This window comes from Mustela erminea, chromosome 6 (genome assembly GCF_009829155.1).
Source record: "Mustela erminea isolate mMusErm1 chromosome 6, mMusErm1.Pri, whole genome shotgun sequence".
NCBI classification, from domain to species: domain Eukaryota; kingdom Metazoa; phylum Chordata; class Mammalia; order Carnivora; family Mustelidae; genus Mustela; species Mustela erminea.
In genome coordinates this window covers 74,503,843-74,522,628 of record NC_045619.1, presented here as the reverse complement: position 1 = coordinate 74,522,628, position 18,786 = coordinate 74,503,843, and the positions used below count along the sequence as shown (strand labels likewise).

The 18,786-nt window shown below is 35.2% G+C and overlaps 1 long non-coding RNA gene across 1 annotated transcript in view; it reads left to right on the top strand.

Moving 5' to 3' along the window:
• LOC116593438 overlaps positions 1–17,307 on the top strand; it is a 51,079-nt gene extending 33,772 nt beyond the window's left edge. Inside the window, exon 3 of the long non-coding RNA XR_004286903.1 lies at positions 17,228–17,307. This is a non-coding gene — a long non-coding RNA (uncharacterized LOC116593438). The remainder of the gene's footprint in view (positions 1–17,227) is intronic.
• The last annotated feature ends 1,479 nt before the right edge of the window (positions 17,308–18,786 follow it).

The following is an 18,786-nucleotide window of genomic DNA, read 5'->3' as shown; positions in this document are numbered from 1 at the left end:
CTCTAATTTCCCTCAGCACTTTTAAAAAAATTTCCCCTTTATTTGAGTATAGCTGACATACAACATTAATTCGTTCCAGGCATACAACACAGTGACTCAACAAGTTTATACATTATGCTATGCTCACCACAAGGTAGCTCCATCTGTTATCACACAACACTATTACAATATCATTGATTACATTCCTGATTCTGTGCCTTTTATCTTCATTCCCTCAGCTCTTTGAAAAAAGCATCTTGCTTATGTCATGGATGCAATATACCTTTTACTTCTATCATGATACTAATTATATATTTTAAATTTTTATCATTTATGCATTTTCTTTTTTTTCTCCATTTATTTTATTCTGTGTTTGCTCACCTTGTTTTTACTGGGAGTGTTTTAATCTTTGATACTTGTGTTTTTCAAAGTCTGGTGATATGTAGCTCTCAAAACAAAGTTGAAAATGTGGCAATGAAAAGCTACTTGGGAGATTTAGCTTTGTGGGTTACCTAGTCAAATGGTATGACGGAGATTTTCAGTGACGGAGATTACATTCATTAGTGGACTTTCAAAGAGTGCATCTAAAGTTCTTTTCGCTAAGACCACTTTACTTTCAGAGATTTTCCAAGTTTTCTGTCTGGGGGTTAAAACGTAGTGGGAAACTTGTTCTGGAAATAGGACAAGAATGGAGCTGGCAGTTTCACCATTGAATTTTTGGATTTTCATGAGATCCTCCTCTTTTATCATGGTACATTAATTTTTGACTACTGTTCTAATTTTATAATCTTGCTAATTTAAACCTCGTGTTTCCTACAAAGAGAGATGGATGGCCATCTCTTTTTGTATAATGTTTTGTGGTGTCAGTGAATCCAAATGCTTCTTCACTGAATTTTTTGAAATTCAACCAATTCTTCTGCTATCTGACCACCCTGTTTCTCTACTTTCATGTAATTTCTGCCTCCAATTTATGAGACTTTCTTGGGCTGAAATGTGCTTTCTTCTTGTCATCTTCCTCTAAATGCTTTCTGTTGCAGAGAACTCTCTATACTAAGTGACTTATTGCTCCATTATCCATTATTTATCTTCCAAAACTGTAATCATCTTTGATGTTCTTTGACACTGTTTATAACTTTCAATTATTTGTAGTTAGCTTTTAATGGTTTCAAAAGGAGGAAGATATAAATAAATGCATTTAATTTGCCTTTTTAAAAATAAAATCTATTAAAATATAAGGCAAAGTCAGCTGAGAGGAAGACAGAGAAAACACTAGGTTTTAGAAGAAAGGAACATGCAGGTTTTTGGAACATCTGGCTTATTTATGCAATGTGGTAGGCATTTACGGATGGTGATAATGAATTTATTGTGAAACCAGTCTGCTTGGTTGTGTTATTTCTTTTTCTCCCCAGTATCATTTAGCCATTCAGATGTAGACAAGGGAAGGCAGGTTGTTGGGTTCCTTCAGGATTTTACTATGGTCTGATATTTACGGCAAAGGTAGAGATATGCAAGGGATTGAAGGTTGTTTCCAAGAGACTGGTTTTAATGATAAACCATAAAGTCTAAACCAGCAAAAGAGAAGTACAGTCAAAATGGTAATTGATGCATAGTGGGAGCAATGGATTGAACATCACCAATGGAGAAAAATCAGCTGTAACACAGGGGTATGATCAAGTACTTCGGAGAGGCTGGAGATTTTGGACAGAAAATGACATATTTTAATGCAGAATTTTAATTGCATCATAGTTTTTCATAATGAGAAGATCTAGAATGTGGTCACAGAGCAGAGGCTGAGGTAGACTAGAAACAAAGGTCATTGGCATTAAAGATGCACAGAAATGGAAAGGCCAAGGGAGCAGATGGTTAAGCTAGAGCATCTGCCTGACCATCTGATCTTATTTTTTTCATGAATTCTTTGATATTTGAAAGTAAATTGTTAAATATTTGCAAGTGTTTTTTACAGATTATCTTTTTTGTTTTATTATTAAATCTCTCTTTGGGGGTGGAGAACTTTGAAATAGAAATTTAATGAGATATTTATAATGGGATTATAGGATTAACATTATAAATCTAATTTTGGGAATTAAAAAGAGCAATGAACATGGTCAAAGTTGCCTAGAGGAGGATAATTGGAGTAGGTGTCAGCTACATTTGAGTTAAGCAGTGTCTTAAACACAAATGTTTTAAAAAACTTTAATTCCTTGTAGAATAACAACAAAAGTAAGCATTTTTTGGGGGGGGGGTTACTCTTCAGTGTTTATTATATATTATTGGACTGAAAAGCACCTATATTAAGGTGCTTTCTTGTTTGAATAAATATTTCTGAATTTGGAGATGGGCAATAGAGGAAATATTTCTAATCAATCACTATGAACCTATAAAAAATATAGGAAAGCTTTGCTCCTTTTATATTTAAAGGTACCTCCCAACACGTGTGCTTGAGGAGATTTTGAGAAGCTTTTATTTGAAATTAACTTGTATTTTTGCAAGCAAAGCCTACACTCCTGTGAATACATTCTACACATTATTCCAATTAACGTCTCAATCAGCACTGTAGTTGCTTAGACTCTACCAGCTAATAAGGGTCATGGTCATTTCTTCAATTTGGAGCAAACCAATAGCTGTATAGGCATGTGCATGTGTGTGCCCCATGCTATTTCTCAGTCTCTCCCTCTCCTTACATGCATTTGTAAGCCTGAGAGCTTAGGATGAACCTTTAATGATACACATAAGGGTGTCTCTTTTCAAGACAAAGACCAGAAACTTTCATTTCAGGTCAATCCCCATGTGGCTGACTTTAAAGTTCATCTGAATTAACATTCAGTGATATTTTTGTCAGCTGTGACTGCAAGCAACATCATTACAGTGGAATAGTAATGCAAATAACTCTGCATAGCTCCATTAAATGCCACATTGTTCTATAATGGAAGTGACATTTCATTATTTCTCAAACATCAAATGCATCATGGCACTCATTGCCAGTTATCCTTTAGGCACATTAATATTTGTAGCAGATGTGATAACTCCAGGAAAAGTTAAGAGAATAAGGATTCCTGATAGGGGAATAATAGTTACCAGATATGGTTATAAGGCTCAATAAAAATGAGCCATGAATAGAGTATGTAATTATCAGTGACCTTACCCACCCTACTGATAAAGCCAGTGAACAGATCATGCTGGCATCCAGAAACACATATATCCTGATTGCCTTAATCACCTAAGAGATATTGCAAGTGAGTTATCTTCTGTGGGATGCGTTGAGCTTCCTTGGGTACTTTAAAGAAGTTTCCTGCACAGCACAAGGCAAGTGCATTCCTTGACAAAAGCTTTCATTGAATTTTAATTGACAATTTAATTTAATTAATTGACAATTTCATTTAATTTTAAATGACAATTAGAATTGTCAAAATATTTGAAACCAAATGAAAAAATTTTAAGAGCCATTATAAAATCCTAGAAATGAGGTATAAAATCAACATAACAAATGGAAGATTTATGAATGTCAACCAGCAGGGTGAGAGCAGATAGTTTTGATATCATGATCAGTAAGGGGAATTTGGATCTAATCACTCCTAATTCTAATAATCAGTGAACTGTAAACCCACTAGGTAAATACAGGCAAAGTTTAAGATGTAACATTTCCAGACCCATAAGCTGACAAATAGACAGAAAATATGGATATTTATTGAGGGAAGGAAGAGTGATCATACATTGATTTTGGATACAGAAATTATAGGTACTAGTAAAACTGATCCCACAATTTAGTCCAATGATAGCGGATGCCAGGATTCTGTCACAGGCAATCACCTGCTCTACTGGCTAATTTCAGGGAAAGGTGAAGAGGTTTTAGATATAGTTTTCTATTTCACTCTAAGAGAGGATTATTTAGCAGGGAGGAGACTGCTCAAGTTACAGGCTGGGTGAGAGTCCCATGAAGTAGAGAGACTAGCTGAGTACTTTGCAACTGAAGAATGTGATACAGAGGAGCACGTGTAAGGGAAAGCCTCCTCACTGGAGCGCCACAGCTAACTTCCCAGGTATGAAGTTAGCTCTGCCAGGATGGGATGGACTTTTCAGACCTAGTCATGCTTCATTGAATTCATAGGTTCAAGAACTTTTGATAAGAAGAAGTACCAGAAATAAAAATATGAACTTGGTGATTAACTAAATTGAAAATATATTAAGTTTTGTTGAAATTAATTCTTAGAATTATCACATGATCCAGCAATCTCACTTCTGGGTATTTCCTGGAAAGAACTGAAAACAGGATCTTTTTTTTTTTTTTTTAAGATTTTATTTATTTATTTGACAGACAGAGATCATAAGTAGGCAGAGAGGCAGGCAGCAGGGCAAGGTGGGGAGAAGCAGGCTCCCCACTGAGCAGAGAGACCAATGCAGGGCTCAATCCCAGGACCCTGGGATCATGACCTGAGCCAAAGGCAGAGGCTTTAACCCACTGAGCCACCCAGGCACCCCTGAAAACAGGATCTTGAGTAGATATCTGTACCCCCATGTTTATTATGGCATCATTCACAATAGTCAAGAGATAGAAGCCACCTAAAAATCTGTTGCTGGGTAAATGGATAAATAAAATGTGGTATATGCATACAATCAATTATTATTCAGCCTTAAAAAAGAAAAGGAACCCTGTTCTATTCTATAACATAGATGAACCTTGAGAACCTTGAGTGAAATAAACCAGACACAAAAAACAAATACTGTATGATACCACCTATATGAAGTACCCAGAGTAGTCAGTTCTATAAAGACAGAAAGAATGATAGTGGTTGCCAGGGGATGGGTTTTGAGGGAAATGAGGAGTTGCTGTTTAACAAGTATAGAGCTTCATTAATGCAAGCTGAAAAAATTCTAGAGAGGTGCTGGTACAACAAAGTGCATATAGTTAACAATACTGTGTTATACACTTCAAAATTTGTTAAGAGGGTGGATCTCATTAATATGTTTTTTTACCAAAATAAAAAATTAACCTTTCATGGTTAAAATTTTAGACATTTATATTTCATTCTTTCATTCATTTATTAAGCATTTAATTCGAGCATTCTCTGTGCCAACTTGAACAGGTAATGCAGCTAACTAGAAATAAGACTACTCTCTTACCATGTAGAAGAGAGTTCCCATTTCACATGGTTGAGAACACCCTGGCGTAAAACACACTGCTTTGGCCATTATGTGAGCTAGGTGGGGATATGCATAATGTAACATCATTTTAATTTAAATTGCCAACCAGTAGAGAGAAGGTGATCCATCTGATTGTGGCTGACAATGGAGAGGTGAAAGCAAGGTAAGGAAATGAACCGGCAGGAAGGACTGCCTGAGGGATGTGCCTCGGTCAGATCACAAGTCTCTGAGGCACAGTGGGCCTTATCTAAGCTAGCTCGCTTCTCAGACGGTTAATTTCATGCTTTACGCAAGGAGCAGAGGAAAGTACTTCTGGCACGCAGAGACTCTTACTACAGGAAGATAGCAGAGTAGGATAATATAAAAAAACTGTAAAGGATCTGTGATTTTTACCCCATTTGCAAGTAAGCATGGTAGGCTGCCAGCTTCATAGATGCCAGGCAGAACATATAAGACACCTACACCAAAGACAAAGGACTTTATTACTCAGTGCAGCCCGCAGCTTGAGCTCCATGTTTGCATCTGTTTCCTTTGTTACTAGGTCTCATGGGGGTGATGCAGAGCAGCCCAGGTAGATATTGTACACAAAGTGGGTTTATGTCACAACTTGGGAATCCCAAGATTGGGAATTTAAATCCTTCTCGTGGGTCACAAGTAATCCTGTTCTGTCTTTATTTCAGAGAGAAAGATTATCTTTATTATACTGAACATTAAACAAAACTGCTCCTGGTCCTAATGAAGATACTATCTCTTTCTTCCAAGCCTATTAGCTACACAACTATTCTTGAAAAAAAAAAACAAAGACAAAAACAAAAACAAAATGGTCCAGAACAAAGGCTACCATTGCCTCTGTTTCAGCCTTTATTTTAATGCTGTTACATCTGTATTTTTTTTTTTTTTGTAACTATCAATTGTTAGCAATTTTAAGAAGTTGGGCAAAGTTCCATCAGGCACTTTAGCATTTGGGTGATCTTTTAAATCAAGAGGAAAATGCTTAATAAATCACTAAGCAATACTCTATGCCTAGAATTATTCTAATTTCCTCACTGTCAAATGAGCTCCTCTCCTTAGATATTTCAAAGACCTTACTTTGCTCTTTGCAAGGACATTTTAAAATTTCACACACTTTGATAAGATTAATTTCTGTCCCTCTAGCAAAAGTTTTCACTTTTCTCCTTTGTTAATTAAAATCCTCCCTCCTGCATTTTAGGGGCTATTTAATCATTCATTATTTAGGTCCACATTTTCACCCAATATGCTGGCATGTCATGACTTAATCAACTACCCTATTCATTAAATCAATATTTACTAAATACCTATTAAACAATTAGAACAAATAGGAAAATCCCAGCCAAAAAAATTCAAGGGTGTAAAAGTGCAACACACTTTATTTTCCTGAATAGAATGTCCACCTTGAGGTTGGATTCCACTTGATGGCTGAAAACATTAACCTAATCAATTATTGAAAATATCAACAATTTAATTTTAAAAAATTAGTCTTTAAGATGAGGCAAATATTTCCTATTAATATTTACTTACTTTTAAATATTTATAATGTAATATTTGATAAGCACCAAAAATATGTAAAACATGTATATAAGTTATAAAGCTAATAATTAAAGGAATGCTTAAATAATTTAATGCCCAGAATATTACATCTCCTTAGGTAATTCTTTCCTTCCCTTGGAGGTAATTTCAAGGTAATGGCAATTTTGATCTTTTTAATATTGTTCTCTTAAGATATGGCTATTGTTTTATAAAATATTATGTATTGCTAAAAATATTATGTCTTCCTAAATTATGTATAGATTCTCTGTGCTTATAGGGTTTTACACAGATAATATCATATTGTGTGTAATTTTCTAAAACTTACTATTTTTTGGTCATACTCTCTTTGGGATTCAACCATCTCAAAAAAAAAAAAAAAGTCAAAATTACTTCATCAGTGAATTATCCCAGTAGTTAAAAGGATATAACATCAAGACTTCTAGAAAAGATGGCAGAGTAGGAGGATCCTAGGCTTGCATCGTCCCAGGAATACACCTAGATAACATACACATCAGTGTAGCTAACCCAGAAAATGACCCAAAGTCTAGAACAGATTCTCCATGGATAAATGTAGAGAAGAGGCCACATCGAAGAAGATAGGAAGGGCAGAGACATGGTTGGGAGCAGAACTCAAACCAGGTATCTCAGGAATGAGGGACTTGCATTGGGAAGATGAACCTCCATAACATTTGGCTTTGAAAACCATAGGGGCTTACTTTCTTGAGTTAGTACAATCACTGGGGCAGGCTTAATACCTCAAACTTTAAAAATCAGCAGGCATGGCTCTGGGAGAGTCAAGGGGTGAGAGGAAACTGAATCCATGCCCTTAAAGAGACAGCATACTAAACAGCATTCCTGAGATACAACATAGAAGCAGCAGTTTGAAAATTGTCTGGGGTAAATAAGCAGGAGATTTGTTTAGTAATCTCAGAATTTATGCTGGAGGAATAGGGATCTTCGGGTGACTTCTCCAAGAACAAAAGGGCTGGCAGGTGCCATTCCCCTCCTGTGCCCCCAGTCTATATACAAGGACACCTGCAGGAACCAGTGCAACCCAAAACACTCCACCTAGTTTGGTAATAGCATACACCTGCCTCCCACACTTTTCTGTGGACCCACATCTCCAACCAACCCTGGAAAAATAATATGGCTCCAAGTCTCCTCCCACAGCAATCTTTGTTAATTCTGTATGTCCCACCATGGAGCTCTCCTGGAGACTCACACACCCCAACACACCCACAGCAAGAATCCAAAGCAATACCACAAGCCTGGCAGTCTGCAAAAAGCCCTGACAGTGGTCAGCACAATCCCAAATTGACTCCTGCCCCAGAAAGCATGGAAGAAAACCTTCCACACCATTTTGACTGTGGCCTCAGCAGTGAGCTGGAGAGAGACATCTGGTCTGACTCCAGGCCCCACACACCAACAAAGGATAACAGGGGAGAGTACCTGCAGTTCAGTGACACTGTAGCTCTTGCAAATGGTTGGTCTGACCCAAATCAAGCCCAAGACAGCCCCAGACTGGACCACTAAAAAAACAGAGACCAAACTCTATCCACAATAAGCAAAGAGAACCACTGCAGAGGACTGGACCGAAAAGTTAAACATAACTCAGCGGCAAGAGTGGGATGCATGCAGCACACACAGAAAACACCCCTGAAGCACCACGTTCTAGTGAACAGGGAACACTGCACTACAAAGCACCATGTGACCTCTTCATCATAAGGCCACTACTTTCAAGAGCAGGAGATATAGGTGATTTCCTAACACATAGAAATAGATACAGAGTTAGACAAAATTAAGAGACAGAAGAATTGTCCTGGATGTAAAAATAGGTCAAAATCATAGCAAGAGAGATAAATGAAATGGTGATAAGTAATACGCCTGATAGAGAACTCAAAGTCATGGTGATAAATACTTATAGTGCTTGAGAAAAGAGTGGACGACATCAATGAGGTAGAAAACATGAAAACATTAAAAAAAAATCAGAGACAAAGAACTCAATAACAAATTAATATTATACTAGAGAGAATAATTAATAGACTAGAGGAAGCAGAAGAATGAATCAGTGACCTAGATGACAGAGTAATAGAAAGCTATCAAGCTGAACAGGATATAGAAAAATGGATAATAAAAAATTGGAATAGATTAAGGGAACTCAACAACATCATTAGGTGTAATATAGTCACATTATACGCATCCCAGAAGAAGAAAGAGAAAAGGGAGCAGAAAATTTATATGAAAAGATAGCAGAAAACTTTCTGAATCTGAAGAAGGAAATAGAAATCCAGACCCAAGACACACTGAAAGTCCACAACAAAATCATCCCAAGGACCACAGCAAGACACATAGTAACTAAAATGGCAAAATGTAATAATAATGAGAGAATTCTAAAAGCAGTAAGAGAAAACAAAACACTTATTTACAAGGTAAATCCATAAAGTTATCAGCTACTTTTTCATCAGAAACTTTGTAGGCCAGGAGACAGTAGCATATTATATTCAAAATATATTTGAAAAGAAAAGAAAAAAAAAGCAAAAAACAAAACAACAACAACAAAAAACACAAAAAATACCTGCAACCAACAATATTTTATCCAGCAAGGCTATCACTCAGAATGGGATGAGAGATAGAGTTGCTCAGATAAATAAAAGTTAAAGGAATTCATCACCAGTAAATCAGCCTTACATGAAATGTTAAAGGGGATTGTGAGTGGAAGAAAAACTATAAGCAAGAGTAAGAAGGATGAAAATATCTATAAAAGTCAGTCAAGGAATGCACAAAATAAAAGGGTCTAAAGTATGATTCCATATACCTAAAAAGGGGGAGGTTGATAAAAATTTACTGCTTTTAGAATGGATTCAAACTTAAACAACTATGAACATAAAATAGACTGCTACATGCAGAAGATGTTTTATACAAACCTAATGGTAACCACAAACCAGAAACCAGTAATTGATATGCAAAAAATAAAGAGAAAGGAATCCAAGTACTTCATCAAAAAAAGTCAGCAAACCATGAGAGAAGAGTGAAAGAAAAGAAAGGAGCCGAGAACTACAAAATAACCATAAAACAAGTAATAAAATGATAATAAGTACACACCTATTAAAAATTACTTTGAGGGGCGCCTGGGTGGCTCAGTGGATTAAGCCGCTGCCTTCGGCTCAGGTCATGATCTCAGGGTCCTAGGATCGAGTCCCGCATCGGGCTCTCTGCTCAGCAGGGAGCCTGCTTCCCTCTCTCTCTCTCTGCCTGCCTCTCTGTCTGCTGTGATCTCTCTCTGTCAAATAAATAAATAAAATCTTAAAAAAAAAAAAAAATTACTTTGAATGGGGGAGCCTGGGTGGCTCAGTGGGTTAAAGCCTATGCCTTCAATTCATGTCATGATCCCAGGGTCCTGGGATCGAGTCCCACATCGGGCTCTCTGCTCGCAGGGAGCCTGCTTCCTCCTCTCTCTCTGCCTGCCTCTCTGTCTACTTGCTATCTCTGTCTGTCAAATAAATAAATAAAATCTTTAAAAAAAATAACTCTTAAAAAAATTACTTTGAATGTAAATGGACTTAATGCCCCAATCAAAAAACAGAGGGTGATGGAATATATAAAAAAGCAGTACCCATCTATAGGCTACTACCTATAAGAACCTCATTTCAGACCTAAAGATACATGCAGATTGAAAATGAGGGAATGGAGATGGATTTATAATGTAAATGGAACTAAAATAAAGCTGGGGTAAAAATACTTATATCAAATAAAATAGACTTTAAACAGGAGATAAAGAAGGACTCTGCATAATCATAAAGGGAAAAATCCACGAAGAAAATATAACAATTGTAAATATTTATGCACCCAACATGAGAGCACTGAAGTATATAAAGCAGCTAATAACAAACATAAAAGAAGTCATTGGTAGTAACACATTAATAGTAGGAAAATTTAACACGCCACTTGCATGAATAGGTAGATCATCTAAACAGAAAATCAACAAGGAAACAATGGCTTTGAATGACACTTGGACCAGATGGTTCTAACAGATATATTCAGAACAGTCCATCCTGAAACAGTGGAGTAAAGTTCTTTTCAAGTACGCATGGAACATTATTTTCAAGTACACATGGAACATTCTCCAGAATAGATCACATTAGGCCACAAAACAAAAATAAATTCAAAAATATTAAAGTCATAACAGTGCATCTTTCTAACCACAATACTATGAAACTAGAAACCAACCACAATAAAAAGTCAAAAAGAATAAAAAATAGATGGAGATTAAACAACATGCTTCTAAATGATGAATGGATCAACCAAGAAATCAAAGAGGAAAGCAAAAACAAAAAACAAAACAAAAAAACACATGGAACAAATGAAAATGAAAACACAATGGTCCAAAATCTTTGGGATACCACAAAAGCTGTTCTAAGAGGGAAGTTTATAGTAATACAGGCCTACCTCAGAAATAAAAGAAAAAAGAAAAACTAAAATAAACAACCTAACTTTGCACTTAAAGAAGAACAAACAAAATCTAAAACTAGTAGAAGGAAGGAAATAATAAATATTAGAGCAGAAATAAATGAAATGGAAACTTAAAAGAATACAATAGATCAATGAAACAAGGAATTGGTTCTTTGAAAAGATCAAGAAAAATTGATAAACCTTAGGCAGATTCACACACAAAAAGAGGACTTATATAAACAAAATTAGAAATGAAAAAAGGAGAAATAACAGACACCACAGAAATAAAAAGGATTATAAGAGAATTTTATGAAAAATCATATGTCAACTAATTGGAAAACCTAGAAGTGGATAAATCCCTAGAAAAATATCATCTCCTGAACTAAATCAGGAACAAATAAAAAATTTGAACAGACTGATAACCAGCAATAAAATTGAATCCATAATCAAAAAACTCCCCAAAAAACAGAAGTCCCAGACTAGATAGCTCACAGGTGAATTTTACCAAACATTTAAAAAAGACTTAATACCTATTCTCAAACTTTTCCAAAAAAATAGAAGAGGAAGGGAAGCTTCTTAATTCATTTTATGAGGCATGCATTGCCCTCATACCAAAACCAGACCAGATAAAGACACCACAAAAAAGGGAGAACTAAAAAAAAAAAAAACAAAAAAAACCTAAAAAAAAAAAAAAGGGAGAACTAAAAAAAAAAGGAAGAACTACAGGTCAATATCTCTGATGAACATAGATGTAAAAATCCTCATTAAAATATTAACAAACTGAATCCAATATACATTAAAAATTTCATTCCCAAAGATCATGTTTGATTTTTATTTTATTTATTTATTTATTTACTTATTTGACAGACAGAGAAACAGAGCACAAGTAAGGGGAGCGGCAGTGGGAGAGGGAGAAGCAGGGACCCTCTGAGCAAGGAACAAGATGTGGGGCTCAATCCCAGGACCCTGATCAATCCCAGGATCATGACCTGAGCTAAAGGTAACCACTTAACCAACTTACCCTCCCAGGCACCTCAATCAAGTGTGATTTATTCCAGGGTTGCAAGTGTGGTTCAGTATTTACAAATCAATCAATGCAATACATCACATCAATAAGAAAGGATAAAAACCATATGATCATTTCAATAGATGCAGAAAAAGCACCTGACAAAGTATAATGTCCATTCATGATAAAAACTCGCAACAAAATATTTTTAGAGAGACTATACCTCAACGTAATAAAGGCCATATATGAAAAATCCACAACTAATATAATACTCAGTGGTGAAAACTAAGAGCTTTACCCCTATGATCAGAAACAAAACAAAACAAAAAAGTGTCCACCCTCACTGCTTTTATTCAATAGAGCACTGGAAGTCCTAGCCACAGTTATCAGACAAGAAAAAGAAAAAGCATCCAAGTCTGCTAAGAAGAAGTAAAACTTTCACTATTTGTTTACCATTTATAGAAAACCTGATATCATTTACAGAACTGAAAGAACTCACCAAAAAATTACTAGAACTGATAAATTCATTCAGTAAGTTTCAGTATACAAACTCAATATACGGAAATTGGTTGTAATTCTTTTTTTTAAATAATTTTTTAATTTTTTAAATTAATTTTTTAATTAATTTTTTAAAAATTAAAATACTTTTTTAATTTAATTTTTAAAATTATAATTGCTGCTATAAACATTCGGGTGCACATCCCCCTTTGGATCACTATGTTTTTATCTTTAGGGTAAATACCCAGTAGTGCTATTGCTGGGTTGTAGGGTAGTTCTATTTTCAACTTTTTGAGGAACCTCCATGCTGTTTTCCAGAGTGGCTGCACCAGCTTGCATTCCCACCAACAGTGTAGGAGGGTTCCCCTTTCTCCGCATCCTCGCCAGCATCTGTCATTTCCTGACTTGTTCATTTTAGCCATTCTGACTGGTGTGAGGTTGTATCTCATTGTGGTTTTGATTTCTGTTTCCCTGATGCCGAGTGATGTGGAGCACTTTTTCATGTGTTTGCTGGCCATTTGGATGTCTTCTTTGCAGAAATGTCTGTTCATGTCCTCTGCCCATATCTTGATTGGATTATTTGTTCTTTGGGTGTTGAGTTTGATAAGCTCTTTATAGATTTTGGATACTAGCCCTTTATCTGATATGTCCTTTGCAAAAATCTTCTCCCATTCTGTCAGTTGTCTTTTGGTTTTGTTAACTGTTTCCTTTGCTGTGCAAAAGCTTTTGATCTTGATGAAGTCCCAATAGTTCATATTTGCCCTTGCTTCCCTGCCTTTAGCGTTGTTCCTAGGAAGAAGTTGCTGTGGCTGAGGTCGAAGAGGTTGCTACCTGTGTTCTCCTCAAGGATTTGGATGGATTCCTTTCTCACATTGAGGTCCTTCATCACTTTTGAATCTATTTTCATGTGTGGTGTAAGGAAATGGTCCAATTTCATTTTTCTGCATGTAGCTGTCCAATTTTCCCATAACCATTTGTTGAAGAGACTGTCTTCTTTCCATTGGACATTCTTTCCTGCTTTGTCGAAGATTAATTGACCATAGAGTTGAGGGTCTATTTCTGGGCTCTCTATTCTGTTCCACTGATCTATGTGTCTGTCTTTGTACCAGTAGCATACTGTCTTGATGATGACAGCTTTGTAACAACTTGAAGTTCGGAATTGTGATGTCACCAATTTTGGTTTTCTTTTTCAACATTCCTCTGGCTATTCGAGGTCTTTTCTGGTTCCATATAAATTTTACGATTATTTGTTCCATTTATTTGGGGAAAAAAGGATGGTATTTTGATAGGGATTGCATTAAACGTGTGGATTGCTTTAGGTAGCATAGACATTTTCACAATATTTGTTCTTCCAATCCATGAGCATGGAACATTTTTCCATTTCTTTTGTGTTTTCCTCAAAGAAATTGGTTTCAATTCTATACACCAATAATGAAGTAGCAGAAATAGAAATTAAGAAAACAATCCTATTTAAATTGTACCAAAAATAATGAAATATCTAGGAATAAATTTATCCAAGGAAATAAAAGACCTATCCTCCAAAAACTATAAAACGTTGCTGAAAGAAACGGAAGGTGAAACAAACAAATGGAAAGATATCCATGTTCATGAATTGGGAGACCAAATATTCTTATAATGCCCAAACTACCCAGAGCAATCCTCAAATTTAATGTAATCCCTTTCAAAATACCAAGAGTATTTTTCACAGAACAAGAACAAATAAGCCTAAAATTTGTATGGAACCACAAAAGACCCTGAATAGCCAAACCAATCTTGAAAAAGGACAAAACTGGAGTATCACAATCTCAGATTTCAAGATATACTACAAAGCTTTAGTAATGAAAACAGTATGATATTGGCATTAAAAACAGACACCCGGATAAATGGAACTGAATAGAAAGTTCAGAAATAAACCTTCAATTATATGGTCAGTTAATGTTTGACAAAGGAGTCAAGAATATGCAATGGGAAAGATAGTCTTTTTAACAAATGGTGTTGACAAAACTGGACGACAACATGCAAAAGAATGAAACCAGACCATGTAGACCATACACAAAAATACATTTGAAATGGATTAAAGACCTAAATGTGAGATCTGAAGCCATAAAAATCAGAGAAGAGAGTACAGACACTAATTCCTTTGACATTAGCTATACCAACATTTTTCTAGATATGTCTCCTGAGCCAAGAGAAACAAAAGGAAGAAAATAAACTACTGGGACTACATCAAAATAAAAGGCTTCTGCACAGGAAAGGAGTAGATCAACAAGACTAAAAGACAACCTACTGAATGGGAGCAGATATTTGTAAATGACAACTGATAAAGGGTTAATATCCAAAATACATAAAGAACCTACACAAGTCAACATCCAAATCCCAAATAATCCAATTAATAATAGACATAAGACTTGAACAGACATTTCTCCAAAGACACACAGATGCTCAACAGCCACATGAAAAGACACTCAACATCATGTATCATCAGGGAAATGAAAATCAAAACTACAATGAGCTATCACTTCGCATCAGAATGGCTAAAATCAAGAACAACAGAAATAGCAAGTGTTGGCAAGTATGTGGAGAAAAAGGAACCCTTGTGCACAATTGGTGGTGCATACTGGTGCAGCCACTGTTCAAAACAGTATGGAGGTTCCTCAAAAAATTAAAAATGGAATTACTATATCTTCTAGTAATTCTACTACTCAAAGTACTTGATAAAAAATTAGTTTAAAAGGATATATGCACCCTTCTGTTTATTGTAGGAGCATTTATAGTAGCCAAATTATGGAAGCAACCCAAATGTCCATCACTAGATAAATGAATAAAGACAAGGAGATCTATATATAATGGAATATTACTCAGCCATAAAAAAGAAATTTGCCATTTGCAACAGCATGGATAGATCTAGAGGTAAAATGCTAAGTGAAATAAGTCAGTCAGAGAAAGACAAATACCATATGATTTCACTCAAATGTGGAATTTAAGAAACAAAATAAAGTAAAAAGGAAACAAAAAATTAGACTCTTAAATACAGAGAATAAATGTGGCGGTACCAGAAGGCAGGTGGTTTGGGAAATGGGTGAAGCAGGTAAAGGGGATTAAGAGCACACTTATCATGATGAGCACTGAGTAAGGTAGAGAACTGAACAAATGTGGCTATACCAGAGGCAGGTGGTTTGGGGAATAGGTGAAACAGGTAAAGGGGATTAAGAGCACACTTATCATGATGAGCACTGAGGTATAGAATTAGTGAATCACTGCACTGTGCACCTGATACTACTATAACATTGCATGTAATTATACTGAAATTAAAATTAAAAAGATAAAGTCATTTAAAGAAGGATATGAGATTAACCTTCCAGAGCATAAATTTAAAAAAACAAAACAAAACATTTTTTAGTCATCTAATGGGGCCAACTTAACTGTGACATCAAAACCTGACAATGACATTAGAAGGATAATTATATGCAAATTTTACCAAAATCGGGGGGGAAAATTCCTAAACAAACTATGAGTAAATTAAATCTATACATATCTAAAAAAGATAATACCTGTTGATTAAGAAGAGTTTGTTTCAGGATTGAAGGTTTGGTTTAAAATATATTTTTTGAATGAATGATCATTGCAGGAAATCACTTGGGACTCAATCTTTCATTATGCTTGTATTAAATAAACAAGGTTGTATATATTTCAATAAATTGAATGTAGGAATTTAAGTACTATTTATCACTTTGCATTTTGCAAATAATAGCATTTTTTTTCTCTCTGCTCTAAGGTAAGGTAATGGTGCAAAATTTTAAAAAAATGGAAAGATAGAGTTTATACAGTGAGACTCACACATATAGAACCACTTGTATTTGTCAATGGTTGCACATAGAGCATTGAGAAATGGGTAATTTTTAAACAAATCATGCTGGAGTATTCAAATATCCATGAAAGAAAAATAAAGTTTGACTCCTCAACCATAATAAAAAATCAGTTCCAAAGAGATGAAATGTTAAAGGCAAAGCAATAAAGCTTCTAGAGCATAATATAGTACTCCTTTATCATTCTAGTAAGAATAGATGCTCTTAAAAGAAGGCCTAATGAATTTTATGTTATGTATATTTTATCACAATAAAATTTAAAATATCTGCTATATCAAATAGGATCCCTACGGAGCAAACAGAAAGAAAAGAAAGGAAAGAAAAAGAAAAGAAAAGAAAAGGAAAAGAAAAGAAAAGAGATAGAAAGAAAGAGGCCCTAATGTAAGAAAATGATAAAGTGGGATGACTTTATCACTTTAAGTGATAAAATTTAAAATTTATCATTTTAAATGATAAAAGGGATGACTACATTCAAAATGAAATTACGAAATACTGTTCTTTGTATTCACCAGTAAAACTGTGAAAAGACCAGCTTCAGAATAAGAGGAATTGTTTAAAATGTCTATCACTCACAAAAAGTTTGTTTTGTAGAACATATAAAAATGTTTTTTACAAGTCAATTTAAAAAAAAGTTAAGATCATCAACCTAACAGAAAAATGAGCATGAGATTTTAGTAGTCCTTTCACCAAAGAGATATTGTAATGACCAATAAACATATGAAAATTGTTTTGTTTTCATTAGGAATCAGGAAAACGTATATTAAAGCTTCACAAGAGACCTCTGACTACCCATGAGACAGCGAAAATTGAAAGCAAGTGTTGGTGAGTATATAAGCAAAGGGAACTCTTATGACTGCTATTGTTCACCATAAATGTGTCCAAAGATTTTGAAAAAGAGTTTTTTAGTAGTTCCTAAAACTGAATATATACTTTATCACAGAGAAGTTGCAAAGTTGTATAAAGAAGTTTTACACCAAAAAAATGCACAAACATAGGCACTAAGAGATATATATAAAGTTGTATAAGACTGCATTATTCATAATAGTTTAAAGCTGGAAACAAATCCATGAATAAAATGATACAGGATACATTCAGAAAATGCAATAATACCTTTTAATGAAGTGAACTACTACCAGTGGTACTGCAGATGAAACTCAGAAATAAAAGGTTGCATGGAAGATGCCAGGCATAAAATGAGGCAATTTCCAGAAATGAAAAAAAAAAAAAAAAAAATCAAAGACTCTACATCCAACTAGGATATGTTTTAAGCATCAAACTTACAGAAAAACAATGTTAAACATGCATGAACTGAAGGGATACTTTACCCAGGAGCTCCTACTGAGATGCCTATTGGTGGATGCACTTTACCCAACAGACAGAAAACTAGGAAACCAGTAAAAGAGCTAATACACTTAATATACTTAATTGTAGAACTAAAAAGTGTGGTAAGAGTGGAAGAATAATTATCGAACGTTACAAGCTCTGAAAAATAATAAAGTAATAAAATTGATTTTGTCTCATGTGTAGATTTGTGTCTATCCCTAAAATTTAGATACAGAACAGTCCCATCACAAGATCCCTTCTGCTGCACTTTTGTGGCCAGCTATCTTTCTCCCTCCCTCCATCTGTCAAACTGGGCCATTTCCTTACACCACACATGAAAATAGACTCAAAATGGATGAAAGACTTCTTTTTTTTTTTTTTTAAAGATTTTATTTATTTATTTGACAGAGAGAAATCACAAGTAGTCAGAGAGGCAGGCAGAGAGAGAGAGGGAAGCAGGCTCCCTGCTGAGCAGAGAGCAGAGAGCCCGATGCGGGACTCGATCCCAGGACCCTGAGATCATGACCTGAGCCGAAGGCAGCGGCTTAACCCACTGAGCCACCCAGGCACCCTGGATGAAAGACTTCTATGTGAGACAGGAATCCATCCAAATCCTTGAGGAGAACACAGGCAGCAACCTCTTCGACCTCAACCACAGCAACTTCTTCCTAGAAACATCGCCAAAGGCAAGGGAAGCAAGGGCAAAAATGAATTATTGGGACTTCATCAAGATCAAAAGCTTTTGCACAACAAAGGAAATAGTCAACAAAACCAAAAGACAACTGACAGAATGGGAGAAGATATTCCCAAATGACATATCAGATAAAGGGCTAGTACCCCAAATCTATAAAGAACTTATCAAAATCCCCTCAATTTTTAAGACTACTTTTATATTAGTTTTAATATTCCTCAATCTATTTTATATGTTGTACTTATTTACTTACAATATATTAGTTGTTTTCCAACTTTGCTTATGGT